This window comes from Haemaphysalis longicornis, unplaced genomic scaffold (genome assembly GCF_048455015.1).
Source record: "Haemaphysalis longicornis isolate Haplotype H1 unplaced genomic scaffold, Haemaphysalis longicornis Haplotype H1 scaffold_2, whole genome shotgun sequence".
Classification (NCBI taxonomy): Eukaryota; Metazoa; Arthropoda; class Arachnida; order Ixodida; family Ixodidae; genus Haemaphysalis; species Haemaphysalis longicornis.
The window spans coordinates 219,796,048-219,819,745 of record NW_027526295.1 but is presented as its reverse complement, the minus strand read 5'-3'; the positions used below and the strand labels follow the sequence as shown (position 1 = coordinate 219,819,745).

The 23,698-nt window shown below is 49.9% G+C and overlaps 1 protein-coding gene across 1 annotated transcript in view; it reads right to left on the bottom strand.

Moving 5' to 3' along the window:
* The window catches only part of Tn (tripartite motif containing protein thin), a 159,041-nt gene extending 135,343 nt beyond the window's left edge, over positions 1 to 23,698 (bottom strand). The window contains exon 1 of the mRNA XM_077699416.1: positions 23,678 to 23,698. The gene's annotated coding sequence lies outside the window, so the exon portion shown is untranslated. The remainder of the gene's footprint in view (positions 1 to 23,677) is intronic.

Here is a 23,698-nt window from a genome sequence, read left to right as displayed (position 1 = left end):
CCCTCTCAAGCGGGCGCCGGTGACGTCCGCACAAAGCGGTGAGATCAGGCAGGGAGTCTGTCATATGCGCCGTTCGGGATGAAAGCGCGGAAATTTGAAACAAACGATTTTCGGGCCATTCAATGTAATTAACTATCGCGCGCTGAAGTATTTGAAGTGCTGTTTCAGGTTGGCCAGTCCATTAAGCATCGATAAAAGCAATAAAAGTGTAACATAAAATTTTCGTGTCAGTGCTCCTTTAATAAGGGTAGAATGTCTCTGCTCACTCCCGCTGCTCCCGTCGTTGCCGCACAACAGTTCCAGCAGCCAGTAGTTCGTTGTCGATCGGTCGGGTCGTTGTTCCGTCGTAACTGGCAGTGGAAACCAAGGAGGTTGTGTAAACAACCTCCTTGGAGGAAACACGCTGAAGCTTCTCGTCTAGATTCGGGGTCTACGACGGAGGCCTCGTTTTCGAGTCCTCAACACGTCTGCCGCATCCACTGTTTTCCCGCGCTGCTTCGCAACCTTGGGGGGTTCTCCTCCTGCCGCCGCGCCCAAGCGGGACCAGATGTGCGGGCCGCCCTTTGGTCCGCGCCGTCCGCCGGCTCATTCCAAAGCGAAAAGCTCCCACGGGGACAAACAGCTTACCGTCCCCTAGTCACGGTGGAGGCCCGTTTTCAAGACGGAAACAGACGTTGTTTTTGCTTTGTTAGGCGTCCACGCCTGAGCTCTTCACACCGCCTAGGCCTGCTGATTCCCCAGCTCGAAGGGAGCCGCTAGGGTCGGGCTGGCCAGGCGGCCTCTGCGCCCAGACGGAGTGTCGCCCAGAGACTTACGCTACGAATGGAGTCGCGCGGACAATTAGCTTCCGCAACGCTTGTTGCTCAGACAGCCTGCAGTGCCTACAGCACAGAGGCGCGGGCTGCAGCCGAACGACCCCGCGAGTGTCCTACACAACCTCTGAACAGTTAAATAACCATATATACGCTGACCATTCAGCGAGAAATATCTAACCGATATCAATGACGCTTATTCGATTCAACTAATCCACTAGCTTCATTGAACGGGACGTCATCGCAATGAACTTCCTTGTCAAGCGCTATACATTGAAATTTCTGGCAGAAACTGTGTATGAGCAGGTAGGGCAGTGCTTAAGTTGTCAATAATTACATATAACATCCCTCAGGCTTAAACAATTTACAATGTTCTTCGGACATTATTTCGTCATTCGCATGCCTGACCTTTTCTTATACCGAAACGTGCGCGCGCCGAAACGTCCGCGTACTTAGATGTCCGTGTACCGAAAAGACTACCGAAACGACCTGTGCCGAAAAAGACAGGAGCCGAGCTCGGGGCCTTTTTAAGTGGCTTCTTAGGCCCGGTCAAGCTGTGTACCCACGACTTTTGGTCCAAGACGTCTGAAATGGACTCGAAGGTTGTCAACAATAACGTGAGGCGCCCCCCATTCCTCCCCACCTGTCACGAGTCAGTCAGCTTCGGTGTGAAGCTCCTACCTTCAACTTTCAATGCAGGCAGCGAGCACACTCAAGATATTTTTTTTCATATGATCGAGCGGGGCCCCTCACAGCTGGGGGCCCGGGGCTGCAGCCCCCGAAGCCCCCCCGTTAATCCGGCCCTGGCGGCAAGCCAGCGGCGCGAGCAAAGGCACATTCCCACTGGCGATTTGCAGCTGCCAATGGCCGCCTCTTCTTCCCGTCTAATATTTGCAATAATGTTACTAGCAGCATCATCGTCATCACCACTGCAGCGTCCATCACCATCATTGCCTGCGTTCCACCGTCATCAATAATCACCAGCTGTTCTTGGAAGAGGCCAAGCCACGCGCACGGAATAAATCAGTCAACCACTGCGGCAAGACATCCGGTACGTCTCTATATTTTGCGGGGATGCGCTCGGCATGTTCATCCCGATTGTTTTTAGGTGGGGAAACTTGGTCCGGGGCGTAGGTCCCTCAACCTCAACAATAGCAACATTTTTAAATATGCCCTGTAATCGTTACACAGCAAGAAGGCCCGTTCGATCGGCGGCTCTTCTAGCAGCAGTTACAGTGCCGAAACGGCCCACTTCTGTACGATGCTGAGGTAGTTGGCGCCGCAACGCGTACGGAAGGGGGACCGGTTAAGAGTTGTACCCGCTGTTATTTTTTTTTTTTCTTTGTATGTTTGCGTAAGTGTGTTTTTTAGCCAAGAGCGATGCCAAACCCCGAGCGAAAGTTTGCTACGAGGCACAAGTTCTGCCACCTCCCGTGTGCAAGGCTCTTCTCCCTGTGTACGAGCGCCTTTCGGACGATAAGCTCCTGCAGCGCTGCCTGCAAGGCAAAACACAGAACTCAAACGAGTCCCTCCACTCCATATGGGCCCTGGCACCCAAGGATAAGCACGCGTCGCTGTTCACTCTGCAAGCTGCTGTGGCTGAGGCTGTGTTGAAGTTCAACACAGGCAACGAAAGCGCCTCGGCTGCCATTCTGAAGGAACCGGGCCTCAACCCTGGGCTTCCCAGGACGAAGTGTATGGCTGAAAAAGACCGCCGTCCCTCGTCGCGCGATGAGGCCATGAGGCGGGGTTCGCACTTGCGATCAGCGATGATGCGACTACGTTCAGCTCAGCGCAGCTGCTTCCCGACTTGTACGACCTCCTTGGTGCGTCAACCATTCGCAGTCAAAGAAAATTATGTTACACGAGCGCGACAAAAGCAGGTAGAAAGCAAACTAAAACACATTCTACTAACCTGGAACAGTGCCGAAAGCATTGCGGGTTGCGGGAGGAGCAGAAAATAACAAACTCAAGAAGGATCTTTTCAACACATTATTGCACGAAGAAATGCACACGCTTGCTTTCACGCCACAACGCCCGCATCACGGCCCACAAATTTCACTTCTTTTCACGGGCGCAAAGTTCTGACGCCTCCGAACTGTACGCGTGTTTACCAGTCGCCGATAGAAGTAAGAAGAGGCTGCAAATCAACCTACCGTCTCGCTATCCACCTGTACACGATGATTACTTGCTTTTACAATCCATTCACGTTTCTCCACACTGATGAGTTCCACGCTATTCGCTGATTAGTGCACGCGTACGCTGAAGCCACTGACGAAAGAACCGAAGCGCACGGGAAGTTGCTTGCCGGCCCGACCCGGCCGAGCGAGCCCAGCGGCGGCGGCAGCGGCGGCTCGCCCGCCGGGTGTAGCCCGAAACAACCCAGTCCCGTTTGAACCCGTTCCGCTTGAACCCATTCTCGAAACGCCCTTCCCGTTTGGCCCGTCCCGTGTGCGCCCGTTCCCAAAACGCCCTTCCCGTTTCGACTCGCTCCCAAAATTCCCACCTCAAATAGTTCAGATAACTTTCTGAGCTCGCAGTGCGCTTTTAGCCACCCAAAAAGGTAGTGTATGTTATTGAGTAAGTACTACAACATATTTTACTCATTTCTTGCCTAATTATTTAGCGCGAGGGTAAATTCTATTTCACCTTAACTCTAACTCTACTCGGTAGATGGCACCACCGACACGGTTTGTTTTTATAGCTCTACAGGCGATGGCTACACTATTCTCAAAACGACTACAGTTATTGTGAACTACAGCAACAAAATTATGCGTGGTTTACTTTTAAACTAATTCATCAGATGTCGCTATTTGCGCCGCGGCGGCCGGAATACGCAAACAGCATACGGTGTGCTAACAGGTAACACGGAAAATGGGGGCGCAAAAACAGGGTAACGATATGCTAAAACTCTCTATTATGGACGGATAACACCTAAATGTTTGCTTTTGGTTTTCCATGTACTGCGCCCGCCCGCCAGGTGGCATCCAAACCCACGACCTCCAGAATACCGCTGCCGCACCAGACCGGTATCGCACCAGACCGGTATTCTGGAGGTCATGGGTTCGGATCCCACCTGGCGGGCATTTTTTCTCCACTTTCTTTCTTTCTTTCTTTCCAAATTCTTTATCTGTTGCAATGACCTGCCACATCCTCCCGTTTGCTTTCCGAGGTTTTCTTGACTGCCAACTCTTATTTCTGTGTTATTTTCAACGAGCCCCGCATTTCCTATTCTGATTCGCTACATGCATAGCGAGGGCCTCTGTTCTGGCAGTCTTGGTGCCATAGGAAGCTTAAGAGGGTTCAACGCTGGTCGACCACTCTCGACATGTCGTAGACACTCGAGTCACGGCCCGGCGTTAAAAAGAAGGTCCCCTTCTCCCCGAATAGTCCGAGTGGCGCTGGCTACCACCCCCAAGCACAGGAAACAAAAATACCTGAACATAAATACCCCAGAAAGTGGAGGGGAAAATCGCCCCGCCGGTAGCGTAGTGGTTATCGCACCAGACCGGTATTCTGGAGGTCGTGGGCTCGGATCCCACCTGGCGGGCATTTTTTCGCCACTTTCTTTCTTTCTTTCCAAATTCTTTATCTGTTGCAATGACCTGCCACATCCTCCCCTTTGCTTTCCGAGGTTTTCTTGACTGCCAACTCTTATTTCTGTGTTGCCCCTCATTTCCTATTATCCTATATGCTATATATATATATATATATATATATATATATATATATATATATATATATATATATATATATATATATATATATATATATATATATATATATATATATATATAGGTTTTGATGAGTTTTGCAACGGGCCAAAAGAAACGTTCAGGTAACAGATAAGAAAAACTTTGCGGTTAACTTGTTCATTATAAATTACTTCAACAGTTTCGGAAGTGGAACTTACTTCCTCAGGAATTAACCGCAAAGTTGTTCTTATCTTTTACCTAAATATATATATATATATATATATATATAAGGGATGCACGGGTATCACCCTCCACAAGCTAAGTAATAAATTTCTGATCCGAAAGGGAATAACACAGGGAGATACCATCTCTCCAAAACTATTCACAGCATGTCTAGAGGGGGTATTTAGAAAGCTTGACTGGGAAAACATAGGATTAAGAATAAACGGGTAATATTTGAGCCATTTGAGGTTTGCGGACGACAGAGTCTTGCTGAGTGAGACTGGAGAACACATGTAAACGATGCTTGAGGAATTGCAATCAAAAAGCACGACCGTGGGGCTAAAAATAAATATGAATAAATCAAAAGTAATGAGGAATAAGCATACCAAGAACGTTTTCTTTAGCTTAAGAAACGAAACGCTAGAAGAAGTAAAAGAATATATAACTACCTCGGGCAGATAGTTAGTGCTGACTTTAACCACGAGAGAGAAATCCGGCGCAGAATAAGCATGTGCAGGGGAGCACTCGGCAAGCGCTCCCAAATAATGAAAAGTAAGCTACCTCTGTCACTCAAAAGAAAAATCTACAACCTGTGGATAATACTGCCGGTGATGACATACGGAGCTGAAACTTAGCGCCTTACTGACTAGAAAACAAACTTAGGTCGGCTCAACGGGCCATGGAACGAATAATGTTACGAATAACCCTCAGGGACAGGAAACGAGCGACCTGGATCAGAAAACAAACTCGAGTAGAAGATATTATAGTTAAGTAAAGAAAGTAAAGGAAAGTAAAGTAAAGTAAAGTAAAGAAAAAGAAATTGACTTGGGCTGGCCATGTAGTTAGACGAATTGACAACCGGTGGACAATTAGAGTAACAGAGTGGGTGCCAAGAGATGGGATTAGAAGGGGAAGGCCAGTAATACGATGGAGGGATGAATAACGGAACTTGGGGGTAAACTGTGGACTCGAGTAGCGCAGGACAGGAGCGGTTGCTGCTGAGCACGAGGACGCGGGTTCGATTCCCGGGGCCGCGGCGGCCGCTTTTCTGATGGAGGCGAAAAGCAAAAACGCCCGTGTGTACGAGACTTCGGCGCACGTTAAAGATCCCCAGGTGGTCAAAATTATTCCGGAGCCCTCCACTACGGCGCGCCTCATCGCCTGCGTTGCATCGGCGCGTTAAACCGCGCAATAAAAAATCATCATAAAATTTGGACGACTTTTTGTCCAAAGTTGGCGGGTTTTTTTTTTTTTTTTTTTTTACGTTGGGCGAGTTTGAGCTGACGATTTGGCGGTTTTTGGTTGGAGCATCTGGCAACCCTGCGCGCCAGTTCGGGTCATAATGTGGTGGGGAATGAGGTCGCAAGGGAGGGACAATCTGCGGTCAGGAGTGGGAGGGCTGCGAAGGTGTTTCAGCCGTTGCCTCCGAACCTTGCAAGCGACGGAAACCATCCCGGGTCCGGGTGCCTAGGTAAGTGTCCCGTTGCTTTAGTCGACCATGCAAGTGCTGCCAGCACCAACCGTGACTTAACTTACAGACTAGGAAGTTACCCCCCCCCCCTCCCCCCCACAGTTAGATTGCGCCTCTCCATCTTCTTGGTGTATGATGAAGACGAAATAATGAGGTTATTTCGTCTCGAGGTCTCGAGCCGCGAGGACGATCTCGACTCGCTACGATGACCGACGTCCGATGCTTGAAGCAGGTGAGGGATGAGGACTGCCTTTCTTGCTGGATATTAGGTTTATTTACACTATTTACATTACTCCAAGTATTTACATCAGAACAGAATGACAGTTATTTTGACACTCTGCCCGCAGCATCCTGTTCGGCCAAGGTCTATACTGAACTAGATCGCCTCTCAACCAACCGACCGACTGACCCGGACCAAACCCAACACACTGGTTTTGATCCCAAAAACCACGCCTCCAAAGGTGGCGTTCAAGAAAGAGCGAAAACCCTCTTCAACATGATTCCTATGGACCACGGATTGGCCACAAGAACCAACCAATCCTAAACATGTCCCCACCTGCGGTCACATGACCCAACACTCTCTCTCATGCAACTCCTAGTACGATTCCCGCGTACGTCATTGCAACCGACAAGCAAAGACAAGACATCTGCTACCCAAAGTCACTGACCGCGTGGAGTGGTCACACTATTACGTTAAGCGGGCGGCACCTGCTCAAAGCCAAAGCCGAACGCTTAGAGCGGTCTTCGCGCGGCTAGCATCTTATAGTGTCCTCGCCTTGCCGCCTCGCATTTGTCCGCGCGCGCTCGCCGGCACAATGAGGGAGTCGTGGCTAATCCCCTCCCCAGACTAAGGGACGCCGCTGCCCGCCGCCTGACTCGCGGGAAGAGCTGCTCCAAACAACCCAGGCGAGCATTCTCGAGCCGAATGACCCATAAACGAACAGCACCTACGCCGGCTTCGCAAATCCTCAAAGACTAAGCCGCGCGCCTTTTCGACAGCATCCTTTCGCTTCCCGTCAGCTTGTCAACACTGAAGAACGAGCGAGCCACTTCCCAAACTCGGCAAGCCATAATAGCGGCGTGCGCTGTGTCCGAGAGGGAACCCCGCGCCAGAACTGTTTTCACTGCTGTGCACCCATCCGCCGTTCACTGAGACCTCCCGGTCGAGCTGACCGCATACCAACGCAACAGAGATACTCGGGCTAAGCACCCCGGTCTTTGGCCACACAAAAGGAAGGAACACAAAGCATCCTCTCAGCGGCGCCCAACTTCGCGTCCCTGCGGTTGCATGAAAGGAACGCAGCATGACAGCTACAAGCGGAGGCAAAGCCGATACATGAGCCACCGGCGGCTTTAATGAATTCAATGAGGAGAACGAACTCAACACCCCCCCCCAATATAGGTCGGTGAAGTCTATTCTCTCTCTCTTTCTCTGTAACAACTGGCGCTGCCAAGCTATTAGAAGAAATCGTAACAATCACGTCGATGCGCACCTCTTTTGCGCTCGGTAGTGGACAGTGTACATTATTGGCGGTGAGATCTTTGAGTGGCGCCCCCTGGCTCTGACGTCGGCTTAGGGATTCGCGCCGCTGTCGTCTGCTACACTCCGCTTGTGAGGGGCAACAGTGCCTGGGCTAGAAATCGCCCACTTCGTTGCTGTAGTGCGTTAAAAAGCGTATTTCTAGCGACTCAGTTATTTTGCCAGCTTCTGACGCATCTGAATAATTTGAAGCTGCATCCCCACAAGTTTCCAACACACGAAGAGATAGTGAACAACTTTCTTCAGAGTATCGGTCAGAAGATCGTGTGTAACTCGTCCTTTCTTGCTTATTCGCGAGGATCAGCGATCAGACCTTCTCGATAAGTATTCAAAATGCGTAGGCTTCCCTGCAGTATTTTTGAGATGCTCCTATGAAGACTCAACAGTCTAATACTACGTAACAAGCAGCGGCCTATACACGCTCATCGCACAGCAGGAAATAAAGCGGCTTTCTTTTGTTTCTTTCGTTGTTGTCTTGTATCGGATTAACGTTTCTTGCTTCTTTTTTTTTTGCCCAACGCATTATTTTTCTGCGCCGTCACCAACTTCTTATTAGGAGATTTCGGGATGTTTGGGAGCCTCACGAAGGTCGTGTGGATATTTCCTTCATTTTGTATGGCATACATTCCCTTCTTCACAAATTGGCTTTCATTACGGCTGCGTGCAAAAAGGTGCATATCCGCAGCGCGCTTTGTTTATTCACATGCAAATGCAATGAGAAGGTTTGTGCTACGCCACCGCGATCGCGCCCTAAACAACGTGGTCCACAGTACTCGAAGGCGGCTTTTGTGCTCCGAATTTCTATCGTAATTATATCGTTATCATAACGAACTGACTCTCAACTCGAACAATGATGACATGATTACGGTGTTGAAGGCATGATATACTCGCTAACTAACGTAATAAATAGTATACCTGCATATATTACAAGACTCGAAACCGAAGAAGAATTCCAAGTAGCTCTTTATTGCTTTTCAACCCTTCCAGGCGCGAAGAACAAATCCTATTCTACTCGGGATGGAGTTCTATGATTTGAAGAAAATTACTTTTACTGTCTTGTCCAGGACTGAGGACCCGGCCCACTAACCAGATCGATGTAATTGTTAAACACAGTTTTCCCTTCCTCCATTACTCCTCCTCCTCCTCTTGAGTGCAGTTTTCCTATAACGCATATCCGAATATCGGGAAGATATGGCTGTGCAAAATGTTCCGAAATATCCCTCCAGGTTTTAACAAACATATATGTGTTACTATAAATTTAACGAAGACGTGACTCGTTTTGCTCAATAAACCTGGTAAAATGCCTGGTATAAAATCAATAAAATGCCTGGTATAGAATCAGCACGCGCGTATATACACACTTGGTTATTTGGAACTCAACCTACAGTTTTTGCAGTCTATAGTGCATGTCGGTAAACTTTCATGCCTTGACAACGTAAAGTGATGTGACAAAACGCGTTCGAGTGTTCGGCAAGGTTGCAAAAACTGCTTTACCTTACATATGATTACCGGGAATCGTGATGCCTTCTGACAAAGCCGACAGCCCTGAAGGCCTAGAATTTGTTTTGGTCTTCCATTTTCGCTGTTGTCGGTTATTAGCAGATGACTGTTCCTTTTGTTCGAATGCTTACATGAGAAGCTCACGCCTAGCTCCGACTCTTCGCGCTCCGCACAGGACCGGCTTCGCAAGGAATGGGGTGGCGCCGGCAATGTTTCTCCCGTAGCGGTATCCAAAAACTATACTTTAATTGACACCATGAGCTAGTGTATGCGATTTTAAGCCTATTATTATGATAAACAGTTACCCACACGCTAATTCTGGTGCGGACACGCATCAGACGTTGATTGAGCGCAAAGAAACTGCAGGGAGAGCGATCCTGAGTGAAGCAGACGACAAATGCGAGAATCCCTAAGCTGACGTCACGGAGGCGCGCTTCGCAGCGCCGCCTGTGTTCGCGCTCACCGCCAATACCGACGCTGCAGATGCTGGTGTCGAGTGGGTTCTACAACAACGGAGACATTGTTTGTACATCCACTAAAAAAAAAAATGCGCGAAAAATGTTAAAAGAGAAAGCCCCGGGGAACCACCGGCCGGTGGCTCGATTCGGCCACGAGGAAGACTTGGAACATTCGAAAAACTCTTTAAATTATATTTAAGAGGGTGCACTGTGCCTCGCAGTCATTCTGGATATCGGTCTTGTTGGGCGGTGGAAATAAGTCGCGATTCTAAGGAGTCCAAAACTCGGCATACTTCAAGACAATGGCCACGGCCCCCCTGCCCACTCGTGAGCAAGACCAACCTGCGAACGCAATATCCGAGAATGTGGGTCCAGACCTCCTCCACTCCTCCCCCTCCCTTCGTCCACGCGTACTGCTGCGTCGTAGCTTCACTCCTACCACTACTGTGTCTCGCTGTACCTGCATTATGGGCAATGGCATTTTCTTTTTTACATGCAATAACCAACCAAATGCTCCGTAACGTAATTCGCAACGTTTCCAACCACAAAGAAGTTATTTAACTTTTTTTTGTGCCCAGTAATGTCCCGATGGGACATTCGAGGAATAAATAAATAAATGAACGAACAACAACCTCATATAAATAACAAATGCGAATACGGCCTCGCCGCGAACGCGTAAAGCTCGCTACAGGCCGGCAATCAAATCAATTGTGCCGAATAGCATGCGCGTCCACTTACGGCGCCAAGTGAATTTGCTATCGGGGCAGAAATCTAACAGAGCATATTTTTTCCATCCACGACAAGCAAGAGGAACCCCGTGACAAGCAAAGCACGCCATCCTGATCGAATCCGCGTACATTTATGAAAATAGGGAGCAAAATGGTTCATGAGGAAGCGGCAGACTTACATTTTCTTGTGCGCGCAATCACTCTTCCAATGAGGCGTATTTGGCACGCCCGCGTGAAAAGTTGGCAAAAACGGCAAGGTCCAGGTTGCAATTAGCCGGGCCCAGCGTCCACACACACCACTGGAAAAACGTTTCTTGCTGGAGAGCCAGCTGACGGGCGCGATTGATGTGCGCGTGGGTTTGAGCCACCTATGGAAGACGTGAGACGCAGCGTCACCGGACGCTGAAGGGACAAGCGACAGCGTGCGTTTGGTCGCGTCGTGTGTGACGCCCGACTCCCAGGTACAGCGTGCGCCTTTCTTGGCGTTTTATTTGGTTGTTTCTGTTGTCACGTGATGATGTAGGTCGCGTTTCCTGAGCTCCGTTACAGACGCAAGGCGGTGCGTCAGCTCTGCGGCTCCCTGTTACCGCTGCATTTATTCGAACAAGGCTTTCAAATGTTCAGAAATCGAAACGAGACTTAACGGTTGTGGCCAACGAGGAAGAATAAATTTCTTTGGCTTTATTTTTATGTCATGGTTTTATTTACTTTACTTGGAAATTAGAAGTTTCACTAGTAATAGGTGAAAAGACAAGAGAAAAAAATAGAGCCAGTTCCAAGCTTGTGAAATCTAATGAAACAGCAGAGCTGTTGCTGGCATTCGCGGGCGAGCGCGCGTTGACGTATAGCCTTTACGCTTCCGCTGCTTCCGTAGCGCGTACGGGCTGGCGTTCACCGGCGAGCGCACTGACCGTAGCCGCTCGATGGAAACGAGCGGCCGGGGCACTGGCACCTTCCAACCGTTTTGCATCCATGGCGGGAAAGGTAGTCTGATGGCCGCGCTATCTCGTACATACCCGTTGATGATGATGATAATTATGATGATGATTATGATGACGACGACGACGACTGATAGTGGTATCCCCTTTGTAGCGGGGGAATGACGCGTCATCTTACAAAAAAAAAAAACCAGGAAGACACAAATATACCTATGTTTTACACACTTCGTTTAATACTAGCGCTGCTCTTAGCGCAGGCACGAAAAACTTAATAGGCACAAAATACTCATTTTTTCTGATACAGGTGGTAACTGTCCTAGGCAATATTCCCCTGTCTGCTTTTCGTCCACCAGCATTCTAATCTTCTTTTCGTCGCCTCGACAGCCTTGAAGTTAACTTCCTCTGTGCTACCCTTAAATCCTAGGGCTTCTGGAAGCCGAATATTTCCCTCATGTAGATTTGGATGGATACCCTCGCATTCTAACACTATGTGCCGCATAGTTTCTGTTTCTTTTCCCCAGACCACGCATACCCCATCATTTTAAATACTTCCCCACAAAGCTCTTAGTTCGCAAGCAACCTGCTCTAGCCTCAAAAAGCAAAGCACTGCCCTGGGAATTATTGTAGAAATTTTCCTTTCTGATGCTCAATTTCTCAGCCCTGTACATCTCTAACGACGTTTTAGCTTCCGTTTTTTTTTTTTTCCATTTAGTCGTTTCAATCTGCCTTGCCACTTTTTTGGTTACCTTGGTTGTTTTGGATTCTCCACTGTTCTTTCCGTATTTCATCGTTGGCCTTCTAGTCTTCCTTAACCACTGCGTGTCCACGCTTTTCAAGTATTGGTATCCAAAAACCTTAGCTGCCCACCTTCGTTGATCCATTGCTCTCAACCTCATCTCAACACGTATTTTACTCTGTGCTTCTCGAACTTCAAACGATGTCCAGCCCATATCTCCCTGTACTGATTCGTTAGTGGTTTTTCCATGCGCTCCTAAGGCCAAACGGCCTACCATTCTCTGGTTCACTTCAAGGCCTGCTAGAGCGTCTGATTTTAAGCAGAGTACTGCTTTCGCAAATGTGAGACCCGGAACCAGTACTCCCTTCTATATTCCTCTCACTACTTCATATTTGTTATGCCCCCTGTTGCGACCGGGCGGGGGCACCCGATCCGAGCTCCGTGGCCTCCGACATACGAGTGGTAGCGTGCATGATGCGAGCGGTCAGCCGCTGTTGCAGCCGTGAAGAAGTCCAGAAGCCGTAGGCTAACGTAACTGTTTACTTCATAGCGAGAGGTGAGCCGAAGCCAAAGAACAATGCCCCGACGGGCGAGGTTACAATACAGGACTCGAGCAGAGTGACAGCATGGATTCGCTGCTCTAACAGGAATGAATTACAGCGCTTGCGGGGGTCTATTTGTACCCAGAAGCGGTAGCGGTCAAAACGCCAACAAGCTGGAACACGCCACGGACGTCACCGACACACACAATGCTCTTTCCAGAGTTCGTGGCCTCGGCGCACGTTGAGTCCGAGAGAGGGGAGAGAGGAGGACTCCGCTGAGTTCGCGGGGCCTCTGTGTCCTTGAAGAGCGTTGAGACGAGCCTCGCCGGCAGCCGCCGAAGTTTTGAAATGCGCCGAAAGCGAAGCGTCTGACTCGGCTTGTCGAAACTTGTCCCCGACATGGTGGCGCCTGACGGCTGAAAGGCGCAAGCAGTGGCTTCACTGCACAGCCGAGGAGTGATGCGAGAAAGTACGGCGGCGCTGGCCGATTCGTAACAGCTTCTCCGCCGGGGGGCCGAGATCCCGATGGATAAGGGTCTTCAACCGTTGTCCGGAGGGATGCTGTCGAAGTGAAGCGCTCGGCAGACGCTCGACTCCAGGCCTGGGCTGTACGACACCGTGCTGGAGCTTCACCGGGCGGGTCACTGGACGAGTAGTGGCTCCCCAAGAACGTCTCTGGCTTGGTCAGGCAAGCAACAGAACAACACAGGAAGACACAACCGCATCGCCGGCAAGTGCGAAGACAAATCCACACTGAAGATCTACCAGGCTTTTAGTTGCGATGAAATACGCTAATAACTAACTACTCTAGTTATATTTTAGCCCAGCAGTACTTTAGACAAGTGCACAAACTTGAAAGGTGACATTTCGCGTGATTGGAAATGTCCCACACAAAAAAAATGCAATCGTAAAGGGCGAAACCTGCTCCAGGAAAAACAATGAAATTGAGAAAGTCAGGTGTCTACAGGCCACTTCTCGCGCAGAGAGCTGCGATTTGAGCTCTCGTCATTGCCTGAGCTTTCCCCAATTTGTATCGCACTTTAGGTGCGCCCGTTCTCTGAAAGAGACTGCTGCGACCACGTGAAAGGACACTGGCCGTTGTTTTCGACAAAGGTCGAGCGCGCGGAGGAGCGTGCGAGATTTTCCAGCGTTCAAACGAGAGGCGCGCGCTCCTTTTTGGAGGCGACGTTCCCTTGGCGCGATGCGAGCTCACGGCTTTGCCCCTCGGCGTGCCCGCACTGAAACACGCGCCACAAGTACGCGCAAGTTTTCCCTCTATCCTTCTTGCTCGCCTTTTCAGCAACGCGTTCGGCAAGCAAACGTCGGAACGCGTTTACGTTCTCTCCTCTAGGCTGATCGGTTCCCGACTTCGGCTCAGCCACAGGCGACACCGGATTCTCAACTAGCTCAGCCGATGTTGGCCCATCGTCGGGAGCATCAGCTGGGAGCGACAAGGGCACGACGTGCTCATTAGACACTTCGTAGCTTCCAACAGACCCTATCTCGGCGTCCCTCGCCTTTTCCGCAACACCCTCAGTAAGCAAACACCGAAGGGTGTTTTCGTTCTGTTGTGTGGCTGTCAAGGCTACACTAGATCCAAGCTGCCCTGTCTCAAAAGACGGCTCAGCCGCCCGCGACACCTGAATATCTACGAGCTCGGCTGGCCGTTGCTCGAGGTTGGTTACCTGAGCTGGTGGCAGGACGGAATCGGCTGGCTGAGTGGCGAGATCGTCATTTCTCCCAACCGAACCGTGCAAACCGTTCGCTGCCTCGGCTGCAGGCTTTGCCACAACGTCGGTCTCTTCTGAACTGCCGCCGTCCGAAGAAACAACCTTCGTTTCAGCGGACTCTTGTTGCTTTTCGGTAGCCTCATGGTTTACGCACTCCAGCGAAACCTCGCTATCTCGCGAAATGTTCATGTTCAGACCGGTAGCCGCTCCCAAGGCCTCCCGCGAATTTGAACCACCTGAACACTTTGCCGAGAGCTCCGAAACAAACGCCCAACGCCGACACATTATCGTACTCAGTGGACACGCACTGCCCTCTTCCGCCTCTGCCGACAGTCTGAGCTAATGCGCCTTCGTTATCTCTCTCAGCAACCTTGTCGCGCTGCTGGGCCGCAACGGTCGCCTCCGACTCGCGCTCCCGAGCGTCTGCTACTGGCAGCGCTGGCACGGTGCTTTCCTCGACAACGAGGTCTTTTTCGAGCAACAATTCAAACTCAGGCTTCACTTCTTTCCGCTTGAGTTGAATCACATGCTCTATTTTCTTGTTCTCCCGTTGGAGTCTCTCTCCCTCGAGCTCCTTTCTTTCCTGTTCAAGGCGCTCGCGCTCGAGGTCGTACCATCGCATCTTTTCCTCGTGCTGTCGTTCTCTTTCCTCGCGTTCCTGCTCTCGTTTCTGCCTCTCGAACTCCTCACGCTGGCGCTCAGCCTCAGCCTCTGCCTCGGCGGCCTGACGTTTCGCGGTCTCCCTGCCATTGATCAGCTCAATGCATTCCGACAGCTCCTCATCGTCAGCCCCGACAGCGAGTATAGCCTGTATCAGCTCTGGCTTTCTCAGCGCGTCCGTAACATCCAAGCGCAACTCTTTTGCAAGCTCCAACAACTGCGGTTTTATCAACGCCTTCAAATTCATGGCCTGTCTAGAGTACTGCTTTCCCACTGCTCCAAAAATGTTTTGCGCGAATAACCCACGCGACAAAAACACACGCCCTACCAGCTATCCTCAGAAGCCTGGTAAAACTCAGTGAAGAAAAGTCCCGCACTCACCATTGACCGCCGTGAATTCTGCGAAGTCCGAAGCCGCCTTGACGTCCGTGGTGTTGGGTGTCGCACCGCTGGCTTCAGGTGTTACGAAGTTGCCATCCGACCGCTGCCAACCAGTTGTTGCGACCGAGTGGGGGCACCCGATCCGAGCTCCGTGGCCTCCGACATACGAGTGGTAGCGTGTATGATGCGGGCGGTCAGCCGCTGTTGCAGCCGTGAAGAAGTCCTGAAGCCGTAGGCCAACGTAACTGTTTACTTCATAGCGAGAGGTGAGCCGAAGCCAAAGAACAATGCCCCGACGGGCGAGGTTACAATACAGGACTCGAGCAGAGTGACAGCATGGATTCGCTGCTCTAACAGGAATGAATTACAGCGCTTGCGGGGGTCTATTTATACCCAGAAGCGATAACGGTCAAAACGCCAACAAGCTGGAACACGCCACGAACGTCACCGACACACACAACGCTCTTTCCAGAGTTCGTAGCCTCGGCGCACGTTGAGTCCGAAAGAGGGGAGAGAGGAGGACTCCGCTGAGTTCGCGGGGCCTCTGTGTCCTTGAAGAGCGTTGAGACGAGCCTTGCCGGCCGGCGCCGAAGTTTTGAAATGCGCCGAAAGCGAAGTGTCTGACTCGGCTTGTCGAAACTTGTCCCCGACATGGTGGCGCCTGACGGCTGAAAGGCGCAAGCAGTGGCTTCACCGCACAGCCGAGGAGTGATGCGGGAAAGTACGGCGGCGCTGGCCGATTCGTAACGCCCCACAGAGCTCTATGCTTCATTATAGCTGCGTTTCGCTTTCCCTTACCCTTAAGTTGCTCCTCGTTGGTTCTTAATAGTCATCCCCTTCGTTTATCCACACTCCCAAATATTTATATTCCTTGACTCTGGGTAATTCGACATGCTGGATTGACACTGAGTCAGTGCTAGTGTCATTGAAAACCATTATTCCCATATATTTCTGCGCTAAAATTTAACCCGATGTCGGTGGCTTCCTGGCCGCTAATGTTTGTGAGCCGTTGCCTATCGGTCTGGTTATCAGCTAAAAGAACAATGTCGTCTGCATATAACATTCCCGGGATATGCTGTTGTACCACTTCGCCTTGCAACATATGCGTTAGGTTGAACCCTAATTGACTTTCTTCTAGTTTTCTTTCTAACCCTGCCAGGTACAGCATAAACAGTATTGGTCTCAAAGGACATCCCTGTTTCAGTCCCCGATGGGTGTTGACCTTCTGTGCGCATTTCTGCCCGTCCCACGTCAAATTCACCCCTTTCCTCACCCCTCCTCTTCTACCACACCTTGGTGCGCGAGCCGAGATCGTGCACTGGACGGCCGTAGAGGCGGTGGCGCCATCTGTCAGCCCAGTTGGTACCTTCGCTCCTCTCTCTCTCGAGGCGGTGGCGCCATCTGCCAGCCCAGTGGGTTCCTTCGCCTGGCGTGACGGGTATTATGAACGGACACGAGCCCCTAAACAGCTCCGCTGTTAAAATACAGAGTACTGTCAATACCGATAAAAGCAAGACTACAAAAAGGAAATACGCCGACAACAAGATACAGAATTAGATCAATACTTCGGCGTGCGTGCGTGCGTGCGTGCGAGCGAGCGTGTGAGAGAGAGGGAGAGATAGCAAGCTTGGGTTTTGATTCTTAGGGGGATGTATGTGTATGATGTAGAATTTCGTCGTGGTGTGCGTGAACTGTAGCTCAATGCCAAAGGAATCAAAGCTCATGGCCATCCTCATTCACGTGCGTGTAGTGCCTCCTCACACTCTCTGCTTTGGACATTAAACACAATTTTTTCACCATAACTGACACTTCCTGAACCAGTTCGCTAACCTGATGTAGTACAACCTAAGTTAAACCAAAACGGAATGAAGACGTTTGAACCCGAGCCCGAACCGAACCGGTAGTTGTTACTGTTCAACGTTCCGTGACAAACCCAAGCTCCCTCCGGACGTTCGGGCGTGCGGCACTCCGCATTCCTCTTGAGTTCGCACGAGCCAGGACGTGACGAGAAGACGGCCGAACCGTCATTCGAAACGCGTCTCTCGTGGCCGCGCCTAAACGAACCTCGCCAAATCTCGTTTGCACCCAAAGCGCGGCGCCGCCACGCGGTAGCTTCTTGTCTGGCCGCCATCCGCAGGGATTGCTCGTGGACCCTTATGCTGCCGCCGCTATTTGCAAGTCTAATCTCCCGCAACGCCGGACCAGAGAGGACGGAGTAGAAATGGAGAACGTGTTCTCTTGGTGCACAGCTGGGGCGAGCAAGAAAGGTTCGGAAGGCCGGCATTACGGCGAAAATTGGGCGGGATAGAAACAAAAAAGTGTGGAAGCGGAAAAGGTGCTGTCGATTTTTACAGCCTATTCCTCCATGTAGATTCCTTGGCGAAATATTTTGCGAGCGCATCGAGGACAGAATGAAATTGAAGGGAAACAATCCCAGGCGACGCACGGGAAGTCGCCGTAACGGCGTTGTCTCAATAAAGTTTTCTTTTGCCTGTTTTTAGTGTTAAACATAACCCCGTGTTGTATCGCATGCCAAGAACTCTCCGAGTTAAGCCCCCCCCCCCCCCCCCCCCCCCCCCCCCCCCAAGGAAGTTTCACGGCGTCACTGGTTCAGTGTCGTTTACGGGCTCGGGGCCATACGCAAATCTTTAACCGCAGACGTGACGCCATAGGGGAAAGTGGCACCATCGGTCGCTATAGCGTGCTTTGCGGCTGAGCCGGATTTACAGCTCCGCGCAATTGCCCATTCGCCTGTACACTTACCACCTGTAATAGATAAACTTTATTTTGAGCTTGCCGCTCATAGTAGCGCTAAACTTAAAAGAGCAGAGCGACGTGCACACTTTACCTGATTTGGCACCCGCCATCATCCCGATACAAAGGGTACCCCATAACAATCAATCAATCAATTAGCAATAAATTATGTTAATTGGGCCAGAGGTTGAGCGCCTCGCGGTTTTCGCACCCCTTTTGTTGCCGTCATCACCTATGGTGTCAGCTCTAGCCAGCGCGGTGAAGTTATATTCTAGGGACAATCGTGAAGTGAAGCGGTGCGTAGGGAACTAGCGCACCCTGCGGAAGAGACTGAAGCGGGCGAGAAGTTCTCTTGTTTTTATTAGTTAATTTCTGAATCAAACACTGAACCGCTTCGCGGACCATTCATGTCATGGTCCCAAACACCTCTACACGTTTTCCTGTCTGGTTATGAGTCACAGCATATATCTCTAACCGGTCGACTTTAAAGGGGCCCTGTAACACTTTTTCTCACCCTTTTTTTTAATCTTAAATGCTTGCAAAACTTAGTCACCCAACACACCCAGTACTTTGATTAGAGGGTCTCAAAGTACCTCAGCCAAAAATTACTGCTATGTGCGCATCAGATAACTTGTAAACTCGCTCAAAAAGATTTTTCTGTCTTTTCCGATCTTGAAGTTCCTCGACGGCTCGAATTACGTCACTAAGGCCATGTGGTGGCTGTTGGCCGGTTTTCCTTCACTTGCAGCAATGAACACTTTTCGACATCAACATTAAAAAAAAACACAAGAACAAAGCAGGAATGGAAGGCTGGTGCGGCGAGCAAATCACGCAGTGCCGCTCCGCGCTGGCGATAACTATAGCCATCACGTGGTTCCAGACGCGAAGGAAAGAGTGAACGAAGTGAAAGCACATATCGAAAGTGTTGCAGGGTTCCTTTCAAGCGTATACACTTGACGTTATACTGTTTTTTCTTTCTCGTTTTCTCGCTCGCGTAAGCACATCTAATTAAGATATCGTCGCATTCCTCGGTGCTTCAGTAGATTTCACGCTGTAAATGCCATACATGCGCTATAGAAACCGAAGATATGTCACGAGTTTATTGCAAAAGGACTGATGGAGCATGTGGAAATGTGTATGGGGGTTAAAACCTCCTAAAGAAATTTGCATCTAAAAATTAAGCTCTTCTATATCGGTTCATCATTGCGTGATGTGAAAAGTTTCACTTTTTCAATCTTCAAGATGCACCACTGCTGCGGTGAGTGTGTATTCGGAGAAAGTCAACGATCATGCCCGGCAACTGTAAAAAAAAATAACAAATAAAACACTTTTAAGGAAAACTTTTGTCGCGGATGACAAAAGCCGCTCTTGTCCTACATTCGCCTCTGGAAGCGTATGGCGTTCGTCATTACGATGTACGTCCAAGCTACATTAAAGAGCAAACAAAAAAATGACCAAGAGAACAACGACAAAAAAAGGACCTTGGCTGATTGCTCTCGTGAGTACGTGACCTTTGAAGGCAGAAGTTGGCGAAGCTAGAACTTGAGAGAATAGCTCGAATCTTTGACGACGCGGACAATGGCACGCGCAGGACAAAGGGCGAAGCCCTACTTACAAAGACGAGGCGCGCCGACTGCACTTGTCGCAATCGGTCCGCGCTTTCCTTGTTGGCGCGTTTGTGCTGATTCACGCTTCCGGCTCCCCGCGAAAGAGGCACGAACGGGTACAAGTGCAAAATATATTTTCGCCGCGCGGAAAGTTGCGCCAAACTTGCGCTTCTCCAAGTTCAACTTCAAATATAGAAAACGACCGGAAGAAGCCCGCTAACGACATAGAACTGCTTCGTGTGCGAAAAGGACTAAGTTTTTCTCCGACTTTGGGGAAACGCAGACAACAGGTTGTGCTGCGTTACCTGGTAGACTGCGGAGAAAGGTTGTGGTGGTTACTAAAGTTTATTGGAGCGAACTCATGCTCTGCAATAAATTACAGGAAGCGCACGAAGGTGGAAGAGGCAGTCAGAAGTAATAGAGTTTTAACAAGGCGGCTAGCGGAGGCTCACGCTACGGCGGCGGGTTACCGGGACCCGACTGCGCATGGGCGCGCGTGGAAGGCGCGCAGGTTGCCCCTCAGTGGAACTAATGCGCGGGCAGGGCGGCTCGCGGAACTTATCCACCCTTACAGAACGAATCTGCAAGTGCCCAGTCGAATCCCGGTACCCGCCGCCGTAGCGTTTGCGGACGCTGCTAAAACTCTAATATGCACAGTCGGGCGTCCGCGAATCGAATTAGCTCTGCACGCGCACGGCCGGGCTGGAGGAGCGGCGGGCGCGCAGTTTCATACGGCCTGCGCTTCGGGTATAGTTCCCACCTTTCACCGCCGCTAGTTCGTGGCGCTTCGGACCAACCCTCGCTAGGGTGCCTGAATGTTCCTCCTCGCCGCCCCTCACGGAGGGGCGGGCGAGGAGGAACATTCAGGCACCCTAACCCTCGCCAGTTGACCCACAGCACGGGCGGGGTAGAGGAGCGGCAGGAGCGGTGCGCGCGGATTTGCCGCTGCCCTAGCCCTGCCGTGGCTACAGGTGATACCTGCCAGTGTTAATTTACATGGGCGTTCTTAAAATAGTTGATTCCTTACCCCCTTCTGAATTTTCGGTCTATTAGGGTCAAACAGCCTAACATTATCATTCGGAAGCGCCGAATCAAACATTTGAAAGAAACATTTCAACGCGGGGCGCATGAAGAAAAATATGCGAGGCCTTCATATCTTATCAGCGACTGTATTATATGAAAATGGTGAGACAGGCAAATAAACACGGCACTTTCCGTGACTGAAATATCATTTCTTATTTTTTATTTTTCCTTTCGGATGATGTCTTGGTTTGCACACGCACAGGGCACGACCAGTGACGCGAATGATATCCCGTCGAGGGAGATAGGGTTATCGCTGAGCTAAACGTGAGTCTGCTATTCACGCTCCGGTCGGGCTGAGCGGCCCGCCGGCAGCGAAGCGCACTGTCAAAAACACACAGCTGCTCGGCCAGAGGCGATGCGTCGACTAACAGAAAAGCGGGTTGGAAGGGCAGAGGGTTGGTTCGAAGCGCCCCCACTGTAAAGAATCTGCTGTATTGGTTCCTTCTTGGGTGCGCAGGCCGTATGAAAGTGCGCGCTCGCCGCTGCTCCAGTCCGGCCGTGGCACGCGTCACAGCAGTGCGAGGTTTAGGAAACATATCAAGAGCACTGTCGATAAGAGAAGAATAGTCTAGGTGAGACGCCTAACGCCGGAAGGAACGTTCCGCTTTCGGCGGAAGATAACCCGAAAGCATAAGATAGGATAACAGCGAAAGATAAGATAACCCCGCGCGGCCAGACACTGGCAACATCTTATTTTCGGTTTGCTTGGGCATCGCCTGACATGATGGGCATTTCCAGGTTTCACCACGCTTTTCTTTTCGCCGCATTGTACAGTCAAACCCGTTTATAGCGAACTGCAATATGCACCGCGATTTGTTCGATATATCCAGTAGTTCGATATAGCCGAACCCACCCATAACGAGCTTATTGTTACGAGTTCGCATTGCGCGTTAGCCCCAAAACTCCACCATCCCCGCATGCAGAAATGAACACAGTAAAGTAGCCATTAACCATACCCAAAATAATCCATTTATTGCAATTAATAAAGCTTCTTTCCGCCTTAACTGCCTACTTTGCAAAAAAAAAAGCGGTGATTTTTGTTTTCACTTTCGTTTTTGCGGCTACAACTAGCATAGCATTCTCTACACGAAACATAGTTTAAAGCAGTACGAGTCTGCGTTCTCCAAAATCGAGGAAGCATTGGCGGAGCACATCGACTGCCGAAAGTGCTTCACTATAAGCATCGTACGGCTTTCACTCGCGACATCATCGGCAAGGTTGGCGAGCTCTTCCCACAGTTCACCGATGCTGCTGTCTTGGTCCGGACTCGCTGACTGGGCGGGTTCCGTCGTAAGTCCCACGCGTCGGAAATAGTTACGGAAAGTGCCGGCCGTCACGTCGCTGCGTGCAAGGCGCAATGTCCCAGTCGCAGCTCTTGCTCCGTAGTCGCGGCCAATCCACATCTCAATCGCCGCTCCGAGACCATGCATTTCGGCGGCCAATCGAGGCGCGCGGAGTTCGATATATCGGATGTGAACTTCGTTATAAGGAATATGTTTCCCATGTATTTCCGTAACTGAATTTTTTTTTGTTCGATATATAGCGTAATTCGCTCTATCCGGGTTCGTTATAGCCGGGTTTGACTATAGGTCCTGCAGAGCAACGGTTTCTGCCTCAGAGTGCGAATAAAATAACTCACGGAGAACCCCATATGAGGGCTTGTCATCTAACTTTAAGTGGGCAAAGATGTCTTTCGAATAAACGGGTAAACATTTGTATGTTCATAACCCAAACTGCTGTGCATCATCCCGTTGTTTTTGACGCCGCAGTGTTATAGGTTCTAACAGAACAAAACTTGCTGTATAGCACTACGTTTCTGTCCGTTAATTCCCATGCATTTTTGTCTGTGCAACTCCAAAGGCGCTATAAAATTGCCCAGAACCGCGTCCAGCACCTTGCTAATTGCTAATTATCCCTAGAGTGTCTTTTCGGGAGGCAATTTTGTATCAAGTTTGGCGACCGCCAAAATGTGAGACGGGTTTTCATCGGAGTTCCGGTCTGTTTTCTCAAGCACAAACCAAGGAACTGCTGCATGCATGTCGTAGAGCATGATATTGAAAAATAAATTTCAGTATTTACAGCACGTGTCATATGCGCGAGAGCTAAATTTAAAAAGCCAGCACTTAAGGCAGAATTTTTTTACGGGATGGCATGAGTTCAGCACGATAGATACTGTGCACTAAACATTGCAGTAAAGCCTTTTTTTTTTAAATGTGTTACAGGCCCTACGGCGTATAGCCGTTTTGAGTGGTCCAATATAGCGGGTTCAGCAAAAGAACATGATCAAGCTGGAAACTCCAAGTCCTTAATGTTAAGCTACACATTTTTTTAGCAGTGCAGGTCGATGCATTGCTGAATTCTCCTGCTTTTTGAGAGAACCTCAAGTAGTAAACACAGTATGGATTGGCTTGCGCTTAAGTTTCTGTTGCACAAAATTATTTTCCATTCCCGAGACTGGCAGCCAAGATAATTAAAAAAGTAAGCAAAGATGTCAGTGTGTTAAGGAGTTTCTTCGTGGAAATTCATGTAATTGCTTTTAAAAGTTAATGCATAATTCGTTTTTGTGCCGTGCCATATACGCAATCACCGAAGATACATCCGCACTCCAAGCCATTCGCACAAACGTTTCTTAGCCAATTAACTAAATTTGAACCTTTTGGGTCCAGTTGTATTACGTGGTTTCGTTGACATTTTTTTACGATGCCATGAAACGAAGTTAAATGTAGTGACTGAATTCGCGTGAATACTTTGCTTAATGACACGAGGTGCAGATGGTTATTACACGAGCAGTCATGTTGTATTCAATTAAAAGGAACGTACCTGGTTTATGACTGAGCGTCC